We start from the raw sequence: 21,028 nt of genomic DNA on the forward strand, positions 1-21,028 counted from the left end.
TATTACTGAGAATTTCAGAACATGAAATAGTCAAGGAAGGCATTTGCTGTTTGAGCACCTGTGAAAATAGTCTGTCTGACTCCATCATAAGCAACGAAAAAAACATCACAGGGAACACTTTTTCAAGGAAAACAAAAAAGATACCTAAATTTGAAATGCTTAATTCTACAAATGACACATTTGTAGAATGGAAGTCCCATCATTTCTTAAATGTAGTGTAAATCTCAGCTGTTGCAGTTTTACCCTTTCTGTGGAAAATAAGAGTTCTAGTGAATGTTTCTTCACACTCTTCATTTCAAGACTGAAAATAATGGCTCATAATGATTGAAAAAAGTAATTTCTGCTTGGTAGAAAGATAGTCTTTTTATTTCTCTACTTTTCCATCTCTCAGATGGGTAGTTCTTTGCAGACCTCATAGCTGCACTGGAAAGATCACTGGGTTGTAATGTTCTGTGATATATCAGAATGTGAAATGCTGCAGAAGAAAAAAAATGCTAGGATTATTCTTGTTTCCTTGTGTAATATATCCATGAGCATTCGTGGTTCAGTATTAGCATGATTCTTAGAGTTTGTCAGTGCTTAAATAAGAGTGTTTCCTTTCAGGCTTGATGATATCTGGCTTAAGGTTTTCTACCTTCAAAAATGCACCTCTGGATTGACGTGCTGGTGTTTCCAGCTGAAGTAAATCTGCATGACTTGGTACAGACCAGGTATGGTTCAAGGATACAAGTCTATGGCACTTCCTCTGCAGATTGATTAATGCTCTGTCCTCAGCACTGCCTGTCTTCTCCATTCCCTGTGTTCTCTGCTGCTGCATTTAACTCTTTGTCGTCTTGTAAAGAGGGAAGGGCCCAGGATTATTTTGAGACAAAAGACAAGGAGACTCTCCTGGCCCAACTACTTTTTTTTTTCTTCTTTTTATTGCAACAGTTGTTATTAAGTTTTTGTGAATTCATTAATTATGACATAGCAGTCTGGCTATTAAATATTACTATGAATTTTTGGCTTCTAAAAGAGTCTAGAAAATTTCTTTGGGACAAAATATTTACTGTAGTCTACTTATTGGAGTTTGTTTCATGTTCGTGTATTCAGCAGTGTCCTTTAATAGCTGTGGGCTTGTCATATGATGATGTGTAATCAATCAATCATGAGCCATTTGTGGTTATTCTGCATATAAAGCCAAGGTTTTCGTTGTTGTTTGGTATCCAGACTGGTATGCATTTTTGTTGTCTTTTTCCAGTGCTAAGCTGTAGATAAGACCAGTTGTTAGTCTCTAACACATCTGTCTGCTCAGGAAACTGTATGAAGAATACAAACTGCCTCCTTGTTCAGAAAGCTGTGGCTGCTCTGGATTTGAATGACTAAATATTCCTTTTCTCTCTAATTAATGTGTTATTACTCATATAAGAAGTCTGATTGTTGTCAGCAGGAGTTACTAATTACTGCTGTGTGGGTGAACCCAGCCAAAAACCTGTGGTTATCCCCAGTTATCTCTGCTGAAGGAGTAATCTTCGTGGAGGCTCAGTGGCCTTGAAGTCTGCCATGTGCAAAAGGCAAAGTGTGGTTTAAAGCCCTGTCGATGGAACCGATGGAGCCTTGGGAATCATAAATCCACTCTGCATGTGAAATCATTGCATTGTAATCCCTTTTTTAAAGAAGTAACATTAATCACTCTTTATAGCTACTTGTCACGAATGATTTATAAATGTAATGGCTGCTGGGAAAAGAACACCGTAAATTTCAGGAGGAAAGAGGAGAGGGTGGTAAAGTTACATGGAGAAAAGATGCAAATTAGGAAAACTACTGTTACTCAAAACAATTCCTTTGTCCCATGAAAGATGTGAGAGTTTTACCTACTCCTTAGTATATTTATTTCCCTAAGCACATGGCATTTTTGAGGGTTGGAAAATATGAGTGTGGATTGGGAAGGAAGCTATAGAGTCTCCTGCAGCAGTCAAAACCAAAGGTAATTGTTAGCTTTGAACATGAGCTCATCTGGAGTCCGTGCTTCATACCAGTTCTCAGAAGCCAAGAGCAGCTGCAAATAGACAGAAAAGGGTGCAGTGCTGAAGCCAGTGCCCTAGCTACATGAGTAGTTCAATCATCAGCTTAAAGAGAGCTTCTCTTCTTCTTCCATGTAGCTGCACTGCTCTTTGCAACCTTGTGACTTTCTCTTTGTGCTCAATAACAGTTAATTATTTTGTTTAATCCAAGTGGAGATGTAGCGAATCCTCACTACTGAAGAGTCATATGATGCTTAGCAAAATGCCAACAATTTTGCTTCTGAAGAAAGGGGCTGTGAAATACAGCATTATCATTTCAAGCAAATTGCCCCACTGCTTTCCTACTTTTGTCATATACGTATGACCTCTGTTGACTTTGAAGCAGAGTAGAAAAGAGAAATTCATTTGCTCTTATTTGAATGTCAGTCATGCCTACAGAGAGAAAAGAGTCATTTGGGAATAAATCTGAAACAGTACCTAAAAAATATAATAGCAGTAATGGTGGAGATGGTGGGAAAAGTTTCCTAGCTAGGATTGCCCAGAGAAAAGAGGATAAGATCTGCTGAGTTACTTCTGGTGGGATAGCTGCTGGACCATCACACTTCCTTAATGGGAGAGTCACCTTTTCTGCAGCGAAATCGTAGGTTCTCTTAGTCTGTGAAGACAAGTTTCTGCTTCAATCAGATGGAAAGGACTTCAGCAGGGACCTCGCACATGTAAGAAGCATCCAGTGCAGCAATCCTGGAGATACATCGGTCCTTGATTCCCTTTGCCAAATTGCAGCTGGTGCCACACCATGACACAGGAATATCTCATATGTATTGGCAGGAGGAGTGAGGAGCATGACATGGGATGTTGATTCGTGCCTTGATTCAGATCCTTGATGTCTTCCTTCCTAAGTCTGACATGGTATTTACACGTGTGGGCAAATGGAAACGACAGCCTCTCCAGATAAGCAGCAGCTAACTGCTACCTTTCCTAAGTCATTGCTGTTAACAGCCACAGATAGATTTAGAAGTAATCCTAGCACTGACATTCACTGGTTAACCATCCAGGTAACACAAATGCTCTATTTTATCCATAGGTATGTTAGTTTACACTGGAACTGTATTGTTCAAAACTGTTGTTGCTTCATTAGATCAAAAAACTGTTTGGGCAAATGTTTTCTAGAGTAGTAGCATGAGCATGGATGGTCAGGAGACCAGAAAATAGGGTGAGGATGAAGGGACATCTGTATGTGCTCGCACACCATTTTTTTTCTGTTTGCTCAACTCTATTGATATGATTTGACCACAAGTGAATGGGACAAAGTTTTGGCTCCCCCCGTGTACATTTTGCTCAGCTCCACTAGAAAAGCTTTTAATGGCTCTTTGCTTCTAATCATTCTCAAGAAATGAATGAATGGAAAAGTATCTCACTAGAATGATTTACTGTTCATTACAGATAATAAATGAATAGAGTTATTCACTGGCAGTCACACATCTCTGGCTAATTCTTTGGAAGGTCACTCGTACCAGTCACCAAGCTCTCGTCACATCTCCTGCAGCAGAGAGCAGCTTATCAAGGATATGGAGTTGTTTAAAAAAGGGGGATCAGGTCTATCTAGTGGTCTCGGTTTGTTCTCCACTCTGATTTCTCCACTTCATGTTGCTGGGGACTTGGGAACAGATAAAAATGCAAGATGCTACATATTTTATCAAAATCATCTCTGCCCAAAAGAAAAGAGTTCTCTGTGTTAATTGGTCTCTGGAGAAGTCAGGGCAGAACAGTTTGTTCTGGGATGTCTTCTCATGCCCAGATATTACATTAACCAGGTTGCAGGTTGTCTGCAGCGGTTTCCTCTTGGTGCAACATATTATTAGCAATTTTATTACATGCTGCTTCAAGTTCTTCAAAAAATCCCCTGATTTGGGTTTTGTGTGGTAATTTCCTTCCTCAGTTCCAGAGTCAGACAACACCAGAGGGGAATAGCAGCATGACCTCGCAGACAAGAAACGTCCAAGGAAATTAGGCTATTGTCGTGACGTGGAAGGTGTGCTTAAGCACTTCACTCTAAGGAACTCAGACTTTACCAGCTGTGCATTGCCTGCCTAGCACAGCTACAACAGAGTCTGCTGAAGATTATTCCCTGTTCAAGGGGGTCCAAGCACCTTGGGAATTACTAAATGATTATAGATCATTTGTAATGTACTAAAAATACATCATGTGTTACAACCTAAGGCAATCCAGTCCGTATCACACACCCAATGGCATGGTACATGCCAAAAAAGGGCTGAGGTATTCAGGCTCAAGGGTGAGAGCTGAGGACAGGAGCACAAGAAAATAACATGTTACCCAGCTTGACAAGATTTTTCCCTGCCAAGGGATCTGTGAGTCATTTGGTGTGGACATCTTCATAGCTGCTGGAGAAGACAGTATTTCTTTCCCATTTCCCATAGGTCCAAAATGGTTGTTCCACCTGAAAGGAAGAAAGAAGTTAGCAAGAAACAGCAAATCTTGTCTTCATTTTTTCTGCCTGCCTTCATTGCTTTATGTAATCATTCACTTCTGCAGAGTTCATTGCTCCTGGCCCTTGTCTGCCTTCTTTGTGACCCCATTGAGTGTCTTGCTGCTGTGGTTAGGGGTCAGGCCTTCTCCCATGAGCTGGACCAGACACCGATCCTGTCACTCTGAAGGAAGCTGATCTTGGTTACTGAATGTTCCTACTTGACAGCAGGTCACTGCTTAGATATACTAACAAGGAGAATTGGACACAGAGTGTCCAAACTTCATACAGTATTGTTAGTAGAACTCCTGTTGCCTTCAGGGTCAGATGCTCAGCCTGTTGGTACAGGTGATTTGGAAGCCCTGCTTCTTGAACCTCAGTGGGATTGTAAGCAAACCCAGGTGAACTCAGGCAGTTGCTGTGGCCTCGATCCACTTTAGGAGACATGATGAACTTTATTCTACCTTCAGAAAATAAATACAGAGGTGCTAGCTGATGGATTTTAGAGGGGAGGACTGAGTCTATCTTGATAGAAGTAGAAAGTGTGCATGCAAGGAACATGTTTCTTTTACAGACCATGCTTAATCCATAAAATGATTCTCTTCTGTGGATTAGTCAGCCCCCACTGCAACGTATTTGTTCCTCTCTTTGAAAAGTTCCCCCAAGTATGTTCTGTGGAGATTTTGGATGTGGGCTGCAACGAGGTTGTTACTCAGTGGCCTGCCTCCTGTCTTGAGGAGAGGGTGCATGTTTGTATTGCCAATGCTGTACTGGTGCGTTACAAAGTCAGGCAGACTTCAAGGGCCATGTTGCTGCTCTGCAGCAAACCTGGTTAAGAGTTTATTTTTGGCAGATTGTTAATAAATAAAAGGACGTTGAAAATACAGGTCACAGAGTACAGCACTGTCCTCTTCTGCTCTTCTCTGCTGGGCTCAGTGGAGTGATACTAATTTGGCCTCTTTCCCTTTCTCTGCAGCCTCCCACTTTAAAACTAGTTTTGCACGCATTCAGGTTTCAGGGAGATTGTGGGACTCTGCTTTGCTCACCTTGTCAGCTTTAAAACCAGAGTCCCCTTGAAACCCAGAACTGGGACCTCTTTTCTGTTTTCTCCCAAAGCTGGGGGAATAAAAACATGTAAGCATTTTAATTTTTTGTTCTTCTCTCTAAAAATCTTCCCTGCCCTGAAAGTCCCAGTGATGCCAAAACCAACCAAGGAGCTCAGTGCCACAAACCCTGATACACACAGAGACCTTGAGTACAATGTCAGCCAAACTAATGATTGCAGCTGTGCTTCAGAGGCTTAGCTTGTTATCAGAGCCCTGCAGGCAAATAGCACCCCAAACTTGGCTGCTGCTCAGCTCCAGCTCTAAAATCCTCCTTTTCACCTACCTCCAAGTTAAATCAATTACAAGCTCCATGCTAGTTGAGAGTGCAGATGGATGAAACCCACGTGTGGAGTAGAGAAGACATCTGGAAGCAGATTAGACCATATCTTCTCACAAGGTTTAATTGCCCTCTAAAAGTGTCTTCCTCTCTTACTGCTTTGCCATCTCAACTTCCTACATCAGTTGCACTATTCTTTCTTCCTCTCCCCTTGGCACACCCTTCCTCTCCCCTTGGCACATCACGCTGTTGCTACTTCATTTGCCATGATAAATTCATCTAGCCATGCCTCTGGTGGGTTTCCTTGTCAAGTCATACCATATTTCTTCATATAGCCTTGATTATCCAAATTACAGTGCTGGGCTTTCTTTTCAGACCTTTGGCCAGTCACTATGCTTGTGATGCTCTGACAAATGGGGAAGATCACCATAGGAAGAAAAATGGAGCTGCCTTGCTCATCTTTCTTTTCTTCCTCACATCTGCTCAGCTGTCTCCTGCCAGACTGATCCAGACAACATTTATTCTTGATCCACCTGTCACCTCTCCCTCTTCATCCCACCCCAAAGACAGCTGATGCCCCTCATGTTCTTCCTGAAGCAGCTCTGAGGCCAAGTTAATGAAGAGGGGTCAGGGCTCCCAAGACAGTCTGAGACCCAAGTGGCAATGGAGAAGAGTAGACTGCTTCAGACTGCCTGGTCCACTTAGCAGAGAAGTTTTCAATGAGGTTTCAAGAGGAGGGACTTTGGGACTAAAAACTCATTCATCTGGATATCATATGTTTTTTTATCATGTGATGCAGCAGCAGAAGGCAGTGGAAGAAGTGATTTTTGTCAGCCCCTCTCAGCTGTTTTATCAGACCTGGGTAAGAGGGGGTCATGGCAAGAGCCCAGGTGGGGGGAAAAAACTTGGGACAAGAGGATGGAGAGAGGAGGAGAGAAAGTAATTTTAATCTGCCACTGCAGTGACAGATAGCAAATTCAAGTAGTCAGGCTAACAGTGCAGCCAGTTATTCTGCCAGTAAATATGTGAGAACAACTAATATAATCTTTTGCCCCGGGGTTTATTTCTCCTTATTTATAACACCATTACTGAGAGAGACACATTTCAGAATAACTTGTTTCATATCAGAAGCAAGGAGTGGTGGTTTGTCCCACTGAGAAGGAAGGATCTGAAGTGGGATATGAAAAATTGGGTTTTAGTCTGAGTGGGGGAAAAATGTGATTGAAAGAGTCAGAAGTGGGTGTATTAGCTGATTCAAGGCAATAATGTTGAAAGAGGCATGGTTTCTCTTTGTGATTTCCATAATGATGCAAATGAATCAATTCTCAGCCCTGGAATCTCTTACTTAAAAATGTTCCAATTCATGAACTACAGACAATATTTTTGTTTGGTTGTGTTTTTTTGGTTTTGTTTTGCTTTTGTTTTGCTTTTGTTTTTCATACTTTAATGAGGTATCTACCACTGAATGGTTTGGGGTTTGTTTTGTTTCCTTCTTCCTGTTCACTGCAGAGCAGTCTAGATGTTCCATACATTAAATTTTCAGTGGAAAAATTATTTACTTAAGGCCCTTAAAGAAATTCCACTGCAAATTTCAGGGTGGTAACTGAGAGCCTCTGATTTCTGTTTTGAACAGGGAGGAATCAAGAATATTCCAGATATTCCTCAGCCTCCAGGCAGGGTAAAACACCAGATTAACAATGTACTGCTGATGTTAATGGAGAAGCTGGAGAGTGAAGACAAGCTTTGTGCTCATTTCTAACACTGTTTGGGCATTCATGAAACACTCCGTGCAAATTTGAATTCCCCTAGGATGCCATAGCTAGTGTTGTTCTTACTAAAGAGTGGGTCTGTTGACCACGTGAGGCCATGGGGCAACTAGACCACCCATGACTGTGTCATTTTCAATCACTTTGCTATTCTCCAGAGAGTAAATTGTATCATGTTAGAATGTAGGAAGTTTGTTCTTATCCAGAGCATTTTACAGCTGTCTCTTTAAAATAAATGTTACTAGCTCTGAAGTAATTTGTTCAGATTTGATTAGTGTGTACTGTATAAGAAAATAAAGAACAATATTGAATTGTGAGAAAATAACTTCTACCAGATGTTTCCTCTGCCTCCTATCTACCCCAAAATGTCAAATGTGTGTTTAGTTTGAGACTTTTCTTAGGTATTATGGCTGAAACATGATTTTTGCAAATGTTGAGCCTCCGGAGCTCCCATGGACTTGTGATGGACTTGAAGACCCAGCACAGTGTGTTGGGAAATGAGTTACTCTTTTAACAGCACTTTCCAAAGTTGTGACATCTGCTTTTAACGCTTGTAATTTTAAGCAGTATTCATGAAAGAGTGCAAGAGACCACCCAGAGCAGCCACCAGTCAAGTGGCTGGGAAACTCTTCTGGTGTGACTGTTTCTGGTTGTGAGAAGAAATTCAGCCTGAAGCTGGAAGAATTTCTTCAAATCCTATTGTGACAAATATTACTGCATACCAAACATTAACACAAGAAGTGGCATCTCAAGTTGCAGTGACAGCAATGAGATCAATGCGTCGCTTTTTCTGCAGGGATCACAGAAGTCTTACCACCAGTAGTGGAAGCACTGTGACTCTGCTGTGAGAGACGGCATGTAAAGGTTCTTTCAGCCATATAAAAAGTTAATAAACTTGCTGCTACATGTTAGTGACCTATTTTTGGAGACAGTTGATTCTGGAAATCGGAGCACGTGTGAGATGACCAAGTTTGTACAATGAGTCAGCAGTGAAGAGTGATGACATTAAGGCCGATGGTCTGAGATGTTACAGTCAGATTCAGCTTCCTCTTTACACACATGCTGCTTCTTGGTGGAAGAATGGGAAGAGAAATTAACGTTAATGTTGTGCTCAAGTGCAGCTTTACAAACTGTAGTTCCCTATAGCAGGAGAAACCGAATGGCACGAACAGCTCCCCAGGATGGAGATGAACTGGGCCAATCCCTGCTCTGCTCTTTCTTTACTCTGACTTCCCTCACTGTAAATCACTCCTGCATGCATTTTACACCTACCCTACACATATGGAAATAATTAAACTGCTTTGGAGAGGAAGTGTTTCCGTGATAAACCAGTTCTCTCTCGCTACTTAAATACTGTGGAAAACTGACAACAAATTGATTCTGAGAGGATTAGGGGTGCCCAGCAAAGGGATTTTATGGACTCTTGAAAGATATGTGCTGCCTCTACATTGCTCCCCCCAGCGCTCCTGCCTCTTGTGCTGCAGCAGCTCAGTTGGATTGCCGTCTGCCTGCCTTCTTGGGTGAAGCAACAGGAGAGCATCTTTGCAAGACAGAATAATCACTGTACCAGTATGCAGGATTGCTGGTCGCACTCCTGCAGGTAAGGTGCTGGTGAGTGTTCCTGGAAGGAAATTGTATATTTGTAGTCTGATTAAAATTGTGCCATGGAGCTGGGCTTTCTACACTGGTAACACTGACAGAACTTCTTTTTAGTTTTATTTATATTTTTTCTTTCTATATCAGGCTTTTGAGAACCTGGAAGTAACTGAACATGAAAACATGAAACTGCATTTAGAGAGAAAAGCTAAATTCATAGAATCACAAAATGGTTTGCATTGGAAGGAACCTTGAAGCTCATTCAGCCCCAACCCCCAGCCATGGGCAGGGCTGTCCCCCCAGCTCATCTGCCCAAGGCCCCATCCAACCTAGCTTGGAGCCCCTCCAGGGATAGGCATCACAGCTTCTCTGGGCAGCTGTGCCAGGGCCTCACTGCCCTCTTAGTAAAAGAAGTTCCTCCTAACATCTCCCCTATTTTAGTTTAAATTGTTATCTTTGTCCTGTCACCACACTCCCTCCCATCTTTTCTATAAGTCCCATTTAGCTACTGGGAGACCACAATGAGGTCTCCTCAGAGCTTTCTCCCCTTTAAACTAAACAGCCCCAGCTTTCTCAGGCTGTCCTCACAGGAGAGGTGCTTCAGTGCTCAGAGCACCATTGTGGCTCTCCTCTGGTCTGCATCTACATTGTGACCCAACCTAACTGATCTACATCTTTCTTATGCTGCAGACTTCAGAGTTAAATGCACTGAAATTTGCTCAGTACTACCCTTGTAGCCCTGCTTTATATAGTTGTGCCTCAAGCTTCTTTACCTAGCAGTAGTAGACTATATTTTTTAGGCTTTTTTTTTTCCCCCACCTTCTTTCCTCAAACACTGAGCTCTTCTAGCAGAAGCCTACTGCTTGTGTTGGACCTATAGTTTTTATATGCTTCGTAGGACCGTCTGTAACAAAATTCATTAAATCATTATAAAGTGACTCATTCCTATGGTAGCCTTGAGTTTATATAGCCAAGTAAAAGCTGGAAGGCAGTGACAAGTATCTACAGCTTACCAGCAGCCATGTGAATCTGCTAATCACTGCCCACATGGGTTTGATGGGAACTAAAGGCTTATCACCAATCCCCGTCACGGTTGTGGTGAGCCAGATGGTGCTTTAGGTCAGCAGTTCCCTAAAGCACTGGTGCTCTAGTGCTTTGTAACATTTTGGTGTTGCTGTTTATGATTAAGAGTACTAAGAAGTTACAATTTACAGTGGTTCCAAGTATTAGTCTGCTTGTTATGGACTTGTTATCATCCTGAAGTTTGAAAACCTGCTGGCTTATCAGGTTGTTTTATACTGGGAGAGAAAGTCAAAATGCCTTGGTGATGTTAATCTCAAACCAAGCTCTCTCTTCTCCCACAGCTGAAAGGTATCTAAGTTGGGGTCCTGACTGCTGTGGCTGCAGCGGTGCCTCCCATGGGGTATAGGAGGTGGTGAGTGTTGTGGGGGAGTTATGTTGGCTGTCTCAGGGGGATGTGGGTGGAGAGGAATGCTTTATTCCTGATGTGTGTTGGTCCTGGTGAGCAAAGCGTCCTGGAAACCCAGTCCTACTGGTGTCGGTTCAACTACAAACCATCTGCTACTCATGTTATAATTTCTAAAGGCTTGTTACTGTTATGTGTAACTAACTGGACGTATAATGAATGTCTTATAGGGCTGGTGGAGAATAGTACATCCATAAAGACTTTATCTATTGATCCTATATTTAGCATGTTAAGTGTAAATGACTGGGGTACTTTTTTTCAAGTGTGTCAAACTAGCATCTTCGAGTGTACTATGAATGAACTATGATTATTTGTGTCTGCCAAACAGCTTTTTTCTAGTTTGTTTGCTTTGTTATACTTCTGACTTGTTCTATTAGCAAACCAAAGTGACCTTGGGTGTAGCCAACTCCGTATGTTCAGGATTGGAGTTGACAATTCTGCTAGGTTTTCCTGGGGTTGGTTATTGCTTGGTTTTTAAGTTTGTTGGAGAGAGAAGCAAATAAGCAAAAAAGATTTTCTTTCTAAGGAGAGACTTTTGTTCCCATCTGTGAGAGTTAAGGAAGCTGATAAGGAGAAGTCCTGATAGCAGTAGAAGCTACTCTCAGCGTTCCAAGTTTGTGTTTCTTCCATGATACAACACTATATCCTGGAAGATATAAGTGGAACATCAAAGTTGGTGTTTAGATATTGTGTCTTTGTTCACTGGTGTGTAATTGAGTGTGGGTACTAAGTGTAGTGTAACTTACTGGGGTTCTCTATCCACCAGTGGTGGCTTTTCTGGGATCTGATGAGGGTTGAGCTCTGCCTTTTGTTTGATGAAAGCTACATATTTCTTCTCCCTTCCCTCTCTTTAATGTAGCATTTTCCATGCCAGCTGCAAGGGCTTAGTATTTCTGAGAATATCTGGCTTGGTTGTATATATTTAATGTGTTTGAGACTAAATGTGGGAAACTTGAAGTGCGTTCATAACTAAAAATATGCCAGAGTTGAAAATGAAGGAATAACTAAGATTAGGGTGTTAATGAATGCTAATGGGAGGTGGTATCTGGGGGCCTTTTGTACCTTTGGGATCTCATCTGCTGCACAAGTCATAGCAGAAGTACGCTGGGTTCTCTACTGAGGATCTGGAACTGCTGTGTCATCCCATGTGAAGTTGAATAAAGGGAAGGAGGAAGGTTCTGCAGTGAAACTGGCTTTAAGTTAACTGGAATATACGTCAGAGTCCCGTAAAGCTTTTCATAGGTCCTGTATCCTCTTGAAGAGGAAATTGTAAAGGCAGGGAAAGTGTTAATGCTCATGGTGAAGGAGGGGGGAAATACTTCAGGTAAGATTACATGAGAATGACTTCATGAGAGTGAGAAATTCAGAAGCTCAGCCCTTGCAAGAAGATCAGAGATGGAGGCAAGGTTGAGGATGGCAATGGGTGAAATCCAGAAGGAAGAAGGTAAGGAAACGATAGAAGAGGTAGCTGTGAGTCTATTCTGCAAGTCATTCTTACACCAAATCGTAGAATCACTCAGGTTGTAAAAGACCTTCAAGATCATCAGCTCCAATTGCAACCTAACCATGCTACCCTAACTCTAACAACCCTCTGCTAAATCATGTCCCTGAGCACCACATCCAAATGGTTTTTAAACATATCCAGGGATGGTGACTCAACCACCTCTCTGGGGAGCCTATTCCAGTGCTTAACAATCCTTTCTGAAAATAAGTTTTTCCTGGTATCCAACCTAAACTTACCCTGGTGCAACTTGAGGCCATTTCCGCTTGTCCTGTCACCACTGAGAAGAGATCAGCCCCGCTCACACTGTAAGCAGCTTTCAGATATTGAAAGAGAGCAAAAAATACAGTTCATTATAATGGGCTGCTGAATGTGGTGTCTTTGACAGGAAAAAATGCTGCTGTGTTTTTAAAATGTGAGTGCCCTTTGTTTCTGCAGGATAATACCACTTGTACTGACACTAAAATAAACTTTAGTGAGTTCAATTGATTTTGTTTATATTCTGATATTAGGAATTGCAGGATTTTAGTATCATGCTCAAATTTTCAATTGGGACAACAGATTTTTTGAGACTGTTTTTACATCTTAAATTCTTGCCTGCAGAGGATGGGAGAAGGAAGATGTGGAAAGGCACAATCCAAGCATTCAGGTCATTTAATCTCATAGTTCTTACTTCATTTTCTAAATAAGAAATAGGAAAATAGAAAGGATTTTAACACCTGCAAAGTACTTCCAGTTTTTTTTTGTTTTTTTTTTTTGCTTTGGAACTGTTTACTGCAACTTAAAAGGATCTCTAGTAATACCTTCATTTGGGGGTTTTGTAAGCCTTTTGTTTAGCTGGAGATTCATTTGTTTTAGTAGTTTTATCTGAGAAACTTGTTAGCCTATTGGTTTGAGTAAGAGGGGAAATATCTGTGTCTCAAGAAGGGAGAAATTGAATATTTGAATGGCTTTATTCCCAATTGTCACTTTAATTACTGGCAAATTCTATAAATGTTTCTTATGGATTTTTCAAAAGTGAATGTATGACCGTGGATAGAGCCTGATAAGGGGGAAAATTGTCTTGGCACATACAACTTCTAACTCTGTAGTGCTGGAAAGTAATTTTGCAATATTTTGTCTTTCATAAATCTGGAGTGAAATATAGTCAAAGAGCAGGTATGTTTTGCACTCAGAATGGAATTACTTGAATTCTAAACATCTCCCACTCCCAAGTTTAATCAGTAAAGAGATAATAAAGAACAACTAGTAGTACATCAAAATCTGTCACATTGCACAGTCTTGAAAAATCATAAACAGGAAGGCAATTAAAGTCTGGTAGCCATGGCTTTTTAAAAGTAATTTGGCAGGAAAGGTTAATTAGAGAATACAAGGTTTGTGGTGATGAATTCAAATGGCCTCAGTGCCACCAGTAGTGGTTCAGTAGGAGAAGTCAGCCTGGGCAATGGCCTTTTGGTTCTGTCCCTCAGGATGGTGGTTGAAGAGTTGGCCAAGGTCACGTGAAGCCCTTTGAGTGAATTCAAACAGAAAGTGTCTTATGACTTTCAAAAAGGCTGGCTGCCCTCACACAGGGCTCCGAGGAGAGACAGGGCATGTAGATAAGGAAAGCCCTGGAGAATGGGTCTGTGTATCAGGCTCTGGGCTTTGATGAAATACTATCCTTGTGAGGAATTGATCTGTCCTCCCCCATGGAGTTAATGGTGGGCTCTCCATCCCTGGTGTTGCGACCTGGTGCCTTGAGGTGTGCCATGCTACTCCAAATGACAAGAGATGGTAGCTCTGCTGGGGGAAAAAAACATGTCATTAGAAAAAAGCTAGCAGCAGCCAGTGAAAAACCACAGCAGGCGATGTATTTAGCAACCAGGCTTCCTGCTGTGTGAAAAGGTTAAGAGGAAGGAGAGAGATCATTCACAAAAGAGCAAGAAGGTATCGCTTGCTGGTAAGTCATTTCTGTCGTGCTGTTTTGCACAGAACATGCTAAGAAGCAAACCCAAACCACAGTGGAAACAACAAAAGAGCATGTGTGACTGTGTGGACCGTGTAGTAATTACTTTCTTCCTTAGCTTAGCCGTATTTCTGAGGGTTGTGCATCTTTAGTAAAATTTGAATTAATTAATCGAATTAATTAGAGTTTAGTAAAGAGAAGATTACTAATGATATGCATTCAATGAATATTTTCTAATGTTTTACTTATATGAGTGGAGATCAAAGTTTTTTTTGGTGACCTGGCCACAATTCAACTGAAATCCCAGCAAAAAACCTGGGAGACAACATCTTGAGCCCCACTATTGTACTTACTTTCTCTTACTGTACAAGGTTTGTCCCCGAAATCACAGACTTTGTCTTCTACTTGCATGTAAGATATGTGAAAGCTCTCTGCTCGTAATTTTGCTCGTTCATACCATGTACAACTTTTAGCAAAATGAGTGTTTTTGGTATCAAGTGGCTGGGGGCTGACTGAAGCACTTCAGATGGCAGCAATTGCCTTTGAGGTATAATGCAGCTAGGGAGGTTAGAAAGGTTTATTTCAGGATGCACATTCTGATTTGTCTTGAACAACCTGTTGAATGATGGAAACTTCAGGGTTGAGTCAGTGTCATGCACTGTATGAGTTCCCTTGATAAGTCCCTTTGTGGTTTGCTGCAGAACGATGGAGGGATGGGCTGAATGGGACAGGACGTTACAGGTAGAAAAAAACCCTCCAACACCCACCAGCAGACTTGAAAATACCACAAAGAGCAACTTAGGATGTGGTGAGTTGTATAGAAAAATGTGAAAATGAGATAGGATGCTTCTATTTGGGTGAGCAGAAAGTCGTGGTTGTAAAACGAGAGGCCTGTGCTGAGTGTTTGTGGTTCTGCCACAATTCTGTTCTGTGTATGCGTGCGTCCTGGTTTTGGCTGGAATAGAGTTACTTTTCTTTGTAGGAGGTGGTGCTGTACTTCAGATTAAGGTCAAATAAAGTGTTGTTGATAGCACGTGATATTGCTGAGCATGCTGGGTGCTTGCACAGAGCCAAAGACGTTTCAGCTCCTCATGCTGCCCTGCCAGCATGGGACTGGGAGTGCACCAGGAGCTGAGAGGGGACAGCATATGGATAGCTGACCACGACTGGCCAGATGTCCCATAACCATGACTATTTTCCCTTCCTTTTCTGTCCTATTAAACTGTTCTCATCTCAACCTGTGAGTTTTGCCCTTTTTCTTTATTCATCTCCCCCATTCCTCTGTGGAACAGTGAAGAAATAGCTACGTGGTGCTGAGCTGCGTGCCAGGTTAAAACACAACAGTGTGCTAGTTGGTTAGAGTAGCTCCTTACCTCTTCTGGAAAGACAGGAGTTAGTCCCAGTACTGGTGTGTCCAGTATCAACTATAGTATAGATGTATTTGCTTGCATCTGTTGTTTAGGATGTTTTTGTGTTACTCTTTGTCTTCATGATGCACTTAAGATCTTTATTTTTGCTTTCAATACCTTTTGTGATTTATTTTTTCTTCCCCCTCTGCTTACTCTCCCTTGGGTCTTGGTCTGAGTCCACCTTCCTCTAAGCAGAGATTTGTCCTTGGATATTGCCTGACCTGCTTTGCCAAGGTGTTTATCTTCTGCAATGCAGATAGCAAACTTCTCAGTTTAATGTTTCTTGAGGCAGTGCTGGGGGAGGCTCCTTGGAGAAGCACATTTGCATTCACTGACCCATCTAGAAATTTGGAAAGAAGGTTGAGGAGTGCAGAAAATTGGATCAGGAGATAAGTGGAGAGGGGAGAAACAAGTTCTGTACTAGAAACAGGCATCGTGACTGCTTATTGCTTTGTGAGATTGACATGAATTCAAGCAGTTATTTATTACTGATGGGAAGAAAACCAAAATGGACTTGATATTTCTGTTCTGAGGCTGAAAAATCTCACAGTGTCTTGGAAGAAATTGAATCCTTTACATCCAGCGGTGACTTTGAACTGGAAGAGGAGTCTCTTGTTCCATGGGGTTTGGCTATGGAAGCACCTTGTAGCCAGAAATCATCTTGCCAAGAGCATTTAGTTGCATGTCATAGATGTATTGCTTCTTCTACAATATCATTCTTCCTTATGGAGGAAAGTTATGTGGTTAAATGATGGTTAAATGCTATAGCACTTCAAATTACTGATTTGAGGGGCAGTTGTTTCCATTTCAGTTGCTACTCCCTCACTCATCACCCAGGCTGCATAACTTCTGTTTCATTGACTGTTGCTTGTGACAGGGGAGCTGAGACCAGCAGCTAATGCAGTGCCAAGGACACCTAATTGAATCCGCATAGTTAGATTTCTGCTCCCCTTACACAGGCTGAGTGAGCTGTGGAGCTGCAATGACGCTGGATTTGCCATCCTCTTGCAGGCTGGAGAGTAGTTAAGAGAAATGGAAGGAACTCTTAAAGACCATCTAGTTCAACTCCCCTGCAATGAACAGGGATGCCTACAGCAGATTAGGTTGCTCAGAACCCCATACAGCCTGACCTTGGACCCCTTGATAGGGTTCCATCCTCTCCGGGGATGGGGCATCCAAGCCTTCTCTTGGCAACCTGTTCCACCTCTATTGTAAAACAAACACACACCTTTTTCCTTATATCTAGTCTAAACCTCTTAGTTTGAAACCACTTCCTCTTGTCATATCCCAACTAAAGAATCTGTCTTCTTTCTTACAGCCTCTCTTTAGTTACTGATAGGCACATCTTATATGTGACCAGAACAAGGATCTGCTGGGGCTCCATGCCTGGAGGTTCCTATCAATGCAAAAGGGTGCTTTTCACTTTGGGATTAGCAGGATTTGGGTGATGAATGCAAATCAAATGATTGCTTATCTCAATTTTTTTTAAGTATGTGCTTGCATTGCCCTAAAAGCACGTTCTGGGCTGTGGTGGGGTGGCTCTGTGTGTTCCTGCCTAGAAGACCTGAATTATTATCTTTGATATTTCACCTGTTAACCCCCATGCCAGGGAACTGAGCTGTGTGTAAATGTGTTGTGCTGTCAAGCAGAATGACATGTGACAGGGTGAAGGAGGTGAAAAGCTCTTGGCCATGCTTGTGATGCATACACAACTAACCGCAGCTGCTTTATACTCAGGGAGCCTCTTAAACTCCTCTTCTGTCCTTCCACATCCTTCCTGGTCTTGCAGCCCAGCAGACACCTATGGGCACACCTGGGAATGGCAAATAGCTGCTGCTGGAGCAGCTCAGAAAGGTAATAGTGCTTCCCACAAGGAGAAATAACACATTCACTTGTGGCTTGTTGAGCTGAGCAAGGTTGTTGGAGCTTGGGAAGTGGAACCAAATCCAACATTAGCACCCAGGTTCAGACTTTCGTCTTCCAAACCAGCCTTTGGGCTTACAGCAGTTTGTTATTCTTAGACTTCAGTGAATTCATTTTGACTCCTGTAGAAGAAGCCAAGACACTGGAATCCATGCACACAATTGTGTTTGCAGCAGTGTTGGTTATGTCTGGGTCTGGGCATTGCAGCTTCTGGGTACCAGGTGCTGCAGAAAAAAGACCATCTCTTCTGCTGCAAGTGAAATGCTAGAGAAACAACCTGCTGCCATAGCTTGCAGCTGCAGGTGGACTACATGCAGACATAGTGCATGGGCTAAGTAACTCACCTGTTGGCTCAGCTAATCAGATGTGGGAAGAACTACATACCTCTCACCTCCAGAGCCAACCATACCTCATGCCTGGAACGAGGCAGAAAAGGTGTAATTACCAGGCTTGCTGTTCTTGAGAAGTATGTTAATTCCAGATCTGATGTTCAAAAATATTTCTGTGCATAAAACACTTTTGACCTTATGCCTGCAGATACAGCTTTATACTTTAAGGTGTATTTTATGTTAAAGATATGTACTTCTAGAGGAATAACTTGGCATGTGTTTTAAAGCTATGAACATAAGAGCTCTCAGAGTACACAATGCTGTATTGTCTGCCTTGGCATTCATCTGTTTGTGTTGCCAAATTTATTTTTCACTTTTTGCTGTTGATAGAGATAAACCAGTGTTAATTTAGTCTAGTTCACAGAATTTTTTTCAGTTTTGTGCTATGGAGCAAAATGCTGTGCTCAGCTAAATCAGTGCCCACCTTAGTCATTGGCCAGCGCAGCCATGGGATGCGCTGAATTATGGCTGTCCAGCACCCATGCCATATCAGGCCTGTGAAATTAGGAAGCTGGGCATGAAATTAGCAGCTGCTACAAGTGTTGCTCATTCTGCTGACAACTATATTGTATGGAATTAGTGTAGGTGTTTCCTTCAGCCCAGTGTGAGAACCTGCAGACCAGTTTCCATTCTGGTTTAGCATTTAGGGGTAGGATTACGCAGAACTGCAAAACCACTGAAGCAAGATGTGTTTGGTTAATTGCCCAATGCAATAACATTCATTATTAAAATACTATTTTAACATGAAATTTCTTTACTATGGAAAATGATTTTACTCCAGCCATTTTGAACTCAGCTGAATGCATACAGCTGAGAGGCACCCCAAAACTGTGGAGAGTAATTTCAATCCCTCTGCTGAGATAGAGCCTGGAGCATGGGGAGGCAGCCAGCTTTCCCAGACATACAGTAGCTGAGGCTGCGACTGGGAGCTGGACGTGGATCTCCTCAGTTCTGTTTTCTTGCTCTTTCAGTGTTTATCTCTTTCCCCACGGGAATCACCCAGTCCTGCCATTTTTATAGAGCTAACATTTTAAAAGTTGTAACAAAAAGGAGTAGGTGGAAAGGGTGTTAAAGATGTCAGCTGTAGTTATTAGTGCCCTTCTTTCAAGTGCAGCACATAGGCTGAGTAGGAAAAAAGATTTCTTCTCCTTCCAGTTCTTTACTGAGAGTGGTGAGGTGCTGGGATGGGTTGCCCAGAGAGGTTATGGATGCCCTGTCCTTTGAAGTGCTTAAGTCCAAGCTGGGTGGAGTCCTGGACAATCTGCACAGTGCTAGATCTAGCAGCTGGTGACCCTGCCTTTGGCAGTGGTGTTGGAACTTGGTTATCCTTGAGGTCCGTTCCAACTTAAGCCATTCTGTGGTTCTAGTTTGGGGTCATTGCTGTATTTTGCCTGTAAGGAAGGCCAGGGCAGTGCTGCACATGGGCAGGATATGGATGTCTTCAGCTGGGATAATGGAGGACTCTGGGCCTGCTGTAGTTTCGGTTCAAAGCGTGTCTGGCTTGTTAGTTCCTCTTTAGGTAGATTTCAAATAAAACTCTGCTGTTGCAAATGGGCATCATGTCTGACATATTTCATATTTGAAAGGTTTTGACAGCAGGTGCTCAAATTGGGATGAGATTCCCAACATCCGGGTTTCCCCTGTACAGAAATGTGCGTGTCAGAGCCTCCTGCTCACCCTGCTCCAGCTGCTGCTGGCATCCTGGCCTGAGGGTACTGAAATAAGGTGGGTGGTATTTTCCACCCACCCAGAAAAAAAAGGGGGAGAGATGGAAAGTGGTTTCAGGTCAGCCAGAAGGACTTTGCTAGTCAAATGTGGGCAGCTGTTTCAATGAAATTTCTCTTGGGAAAGTTCAAGCATTTTATTTTGGATTTGTAAGCAAAAATCTTTTGTTTCTCAATGGCTTTGTTCAGCAGTTGAACTAATTGCAATTACAAGCATGGAAAAGGAGAGAAGATGGGGGAGAATGAAAGCAAATGCTGAACTTGAAATCAAGTCAATGTGAAAGTGTGAGGAATGGGAAGGAGTTAGTAATAGCAGTGATATTTTTCGGTCAGGAGTGAGGCAAGCTGGGTTTTTTTTACTTTAGTGTGTTTTTATTTTGTTTTACTTTTGGTTTTGGTGTTTGTGTTTGTTTGTTTGTTTTAACTTTTTTTTGTCAAACTCAAGAAATGCCTGATTTTGCATTATATTCTGAGTTTGGGGTCAGAGATGATTTGTACAAGAAAATTAATGAAACCTCTGACAACCCCGATTTCTGCAAGGGCCTCACCTGACCTCCAGTAAGCAAGAAATGAATGGTAGTGTTGTTGTTTTTTCCCAATAGTTTCTTGGAGATTAATTTTTTACTGCCTGTATGGCCTTAAGTTGTGCATGGCCTTCAGTTGCACCAGGGTAAGTTTAGGTTGGATATCAGGAAACACTTCTTTACAGAAAGGGTTGTTAAGCACTGGAATAGGCTCCCCAGGGAGATGGTTGAGTCACCATCCCTGAATGAGTTTAAAAACCATTTGGATATGGTGCTCAGGGACATGACTTACAGGAGGGCTGTTAGAGTTAGGGTAGTATGGTTAGGTTGTAGTTGGACTTGATGATCTTGAAGGTCTTTTCCAACCTGAGTGATTCTATGATTCTTTATCTAACACCTGGTGAGGTCTGTGATTGTGACTCAGATTAGGGCTATTCTAGGCTTTTAATTAGTTGGCACTTGGAGGGGACTTTAAAGGTCATCTAATCCAAGCCATTCTATGCTTCTAAGTTCAGACTGGACATACGACAAATGTTGCATATGATACATATTTTCCCTTCTTCTGGCATAGGAAACAACTGCGTGTGCCTTTGGTTCATTTTGAATGTATGGCAGAGGCATCCAGGAGTTACTGCTTAGATCAATCAACAGATAAATGGATCGTGTCCTTTCTGCTCTCCCAGTTTTGAAATTGGTTTGCAAAATTCCACTTTCTAATCTGCCCCTTTAATCCAAGCTCATCACTTCGTTTCAGACTGGCTCCTGATTCTCTGAATGATCAAATAGGCTTCCTCTCTTTGCTCTTCAGCTAAAAATGTAAACCATTCAAGAAAGTTGCAATTAATATTTTCCTGTCATCATGACCTTTTCTTTATCAAGCTTTCAGATCAGATG

The 21,028-nt window shown here is 42.1% G+C and overlaps 1 long non-coding RNA gene across 2 annotated transcripts in view; it reads left to right on the top strand.

The window, feature by feature from the left end:
* The first annotated feature begins 1,448 nt into the window (after positions 1-1,448).
* LOC104909567 overlaps positions 1,449-21,028 on the top strand; it is a 59,383-nt gene continuing 39,803 nt past the window's right edge. For both annotated transcript variants that reach the window (XR_002111703.2, XR_792411.3), the window contains exon 1: positions 1,449-9,237. This is a non-coding gene — a long non-coding RNA (uncharacterized LOC104909567). The remainder of the gene's footprint in view (positions 9,238-21,028) is intronic.

Source organism: Meleagris gallopavo, chromosome 2 (assembly GCF_000146605.3).
Source record: "Meleagris gallopavo isolate NT-WF06-2002-E0010 breed Aviagen turkey brand Nicholas breeding stock chromosome 2, Turkey_5.1, whole genome shotgun sequence".
Lineage (NCBI taxonomy): Eukaryota > Metazoa > Chordata > Aves > Galliformes > Phasianidae > Meleagris > Meleagris gallopavo.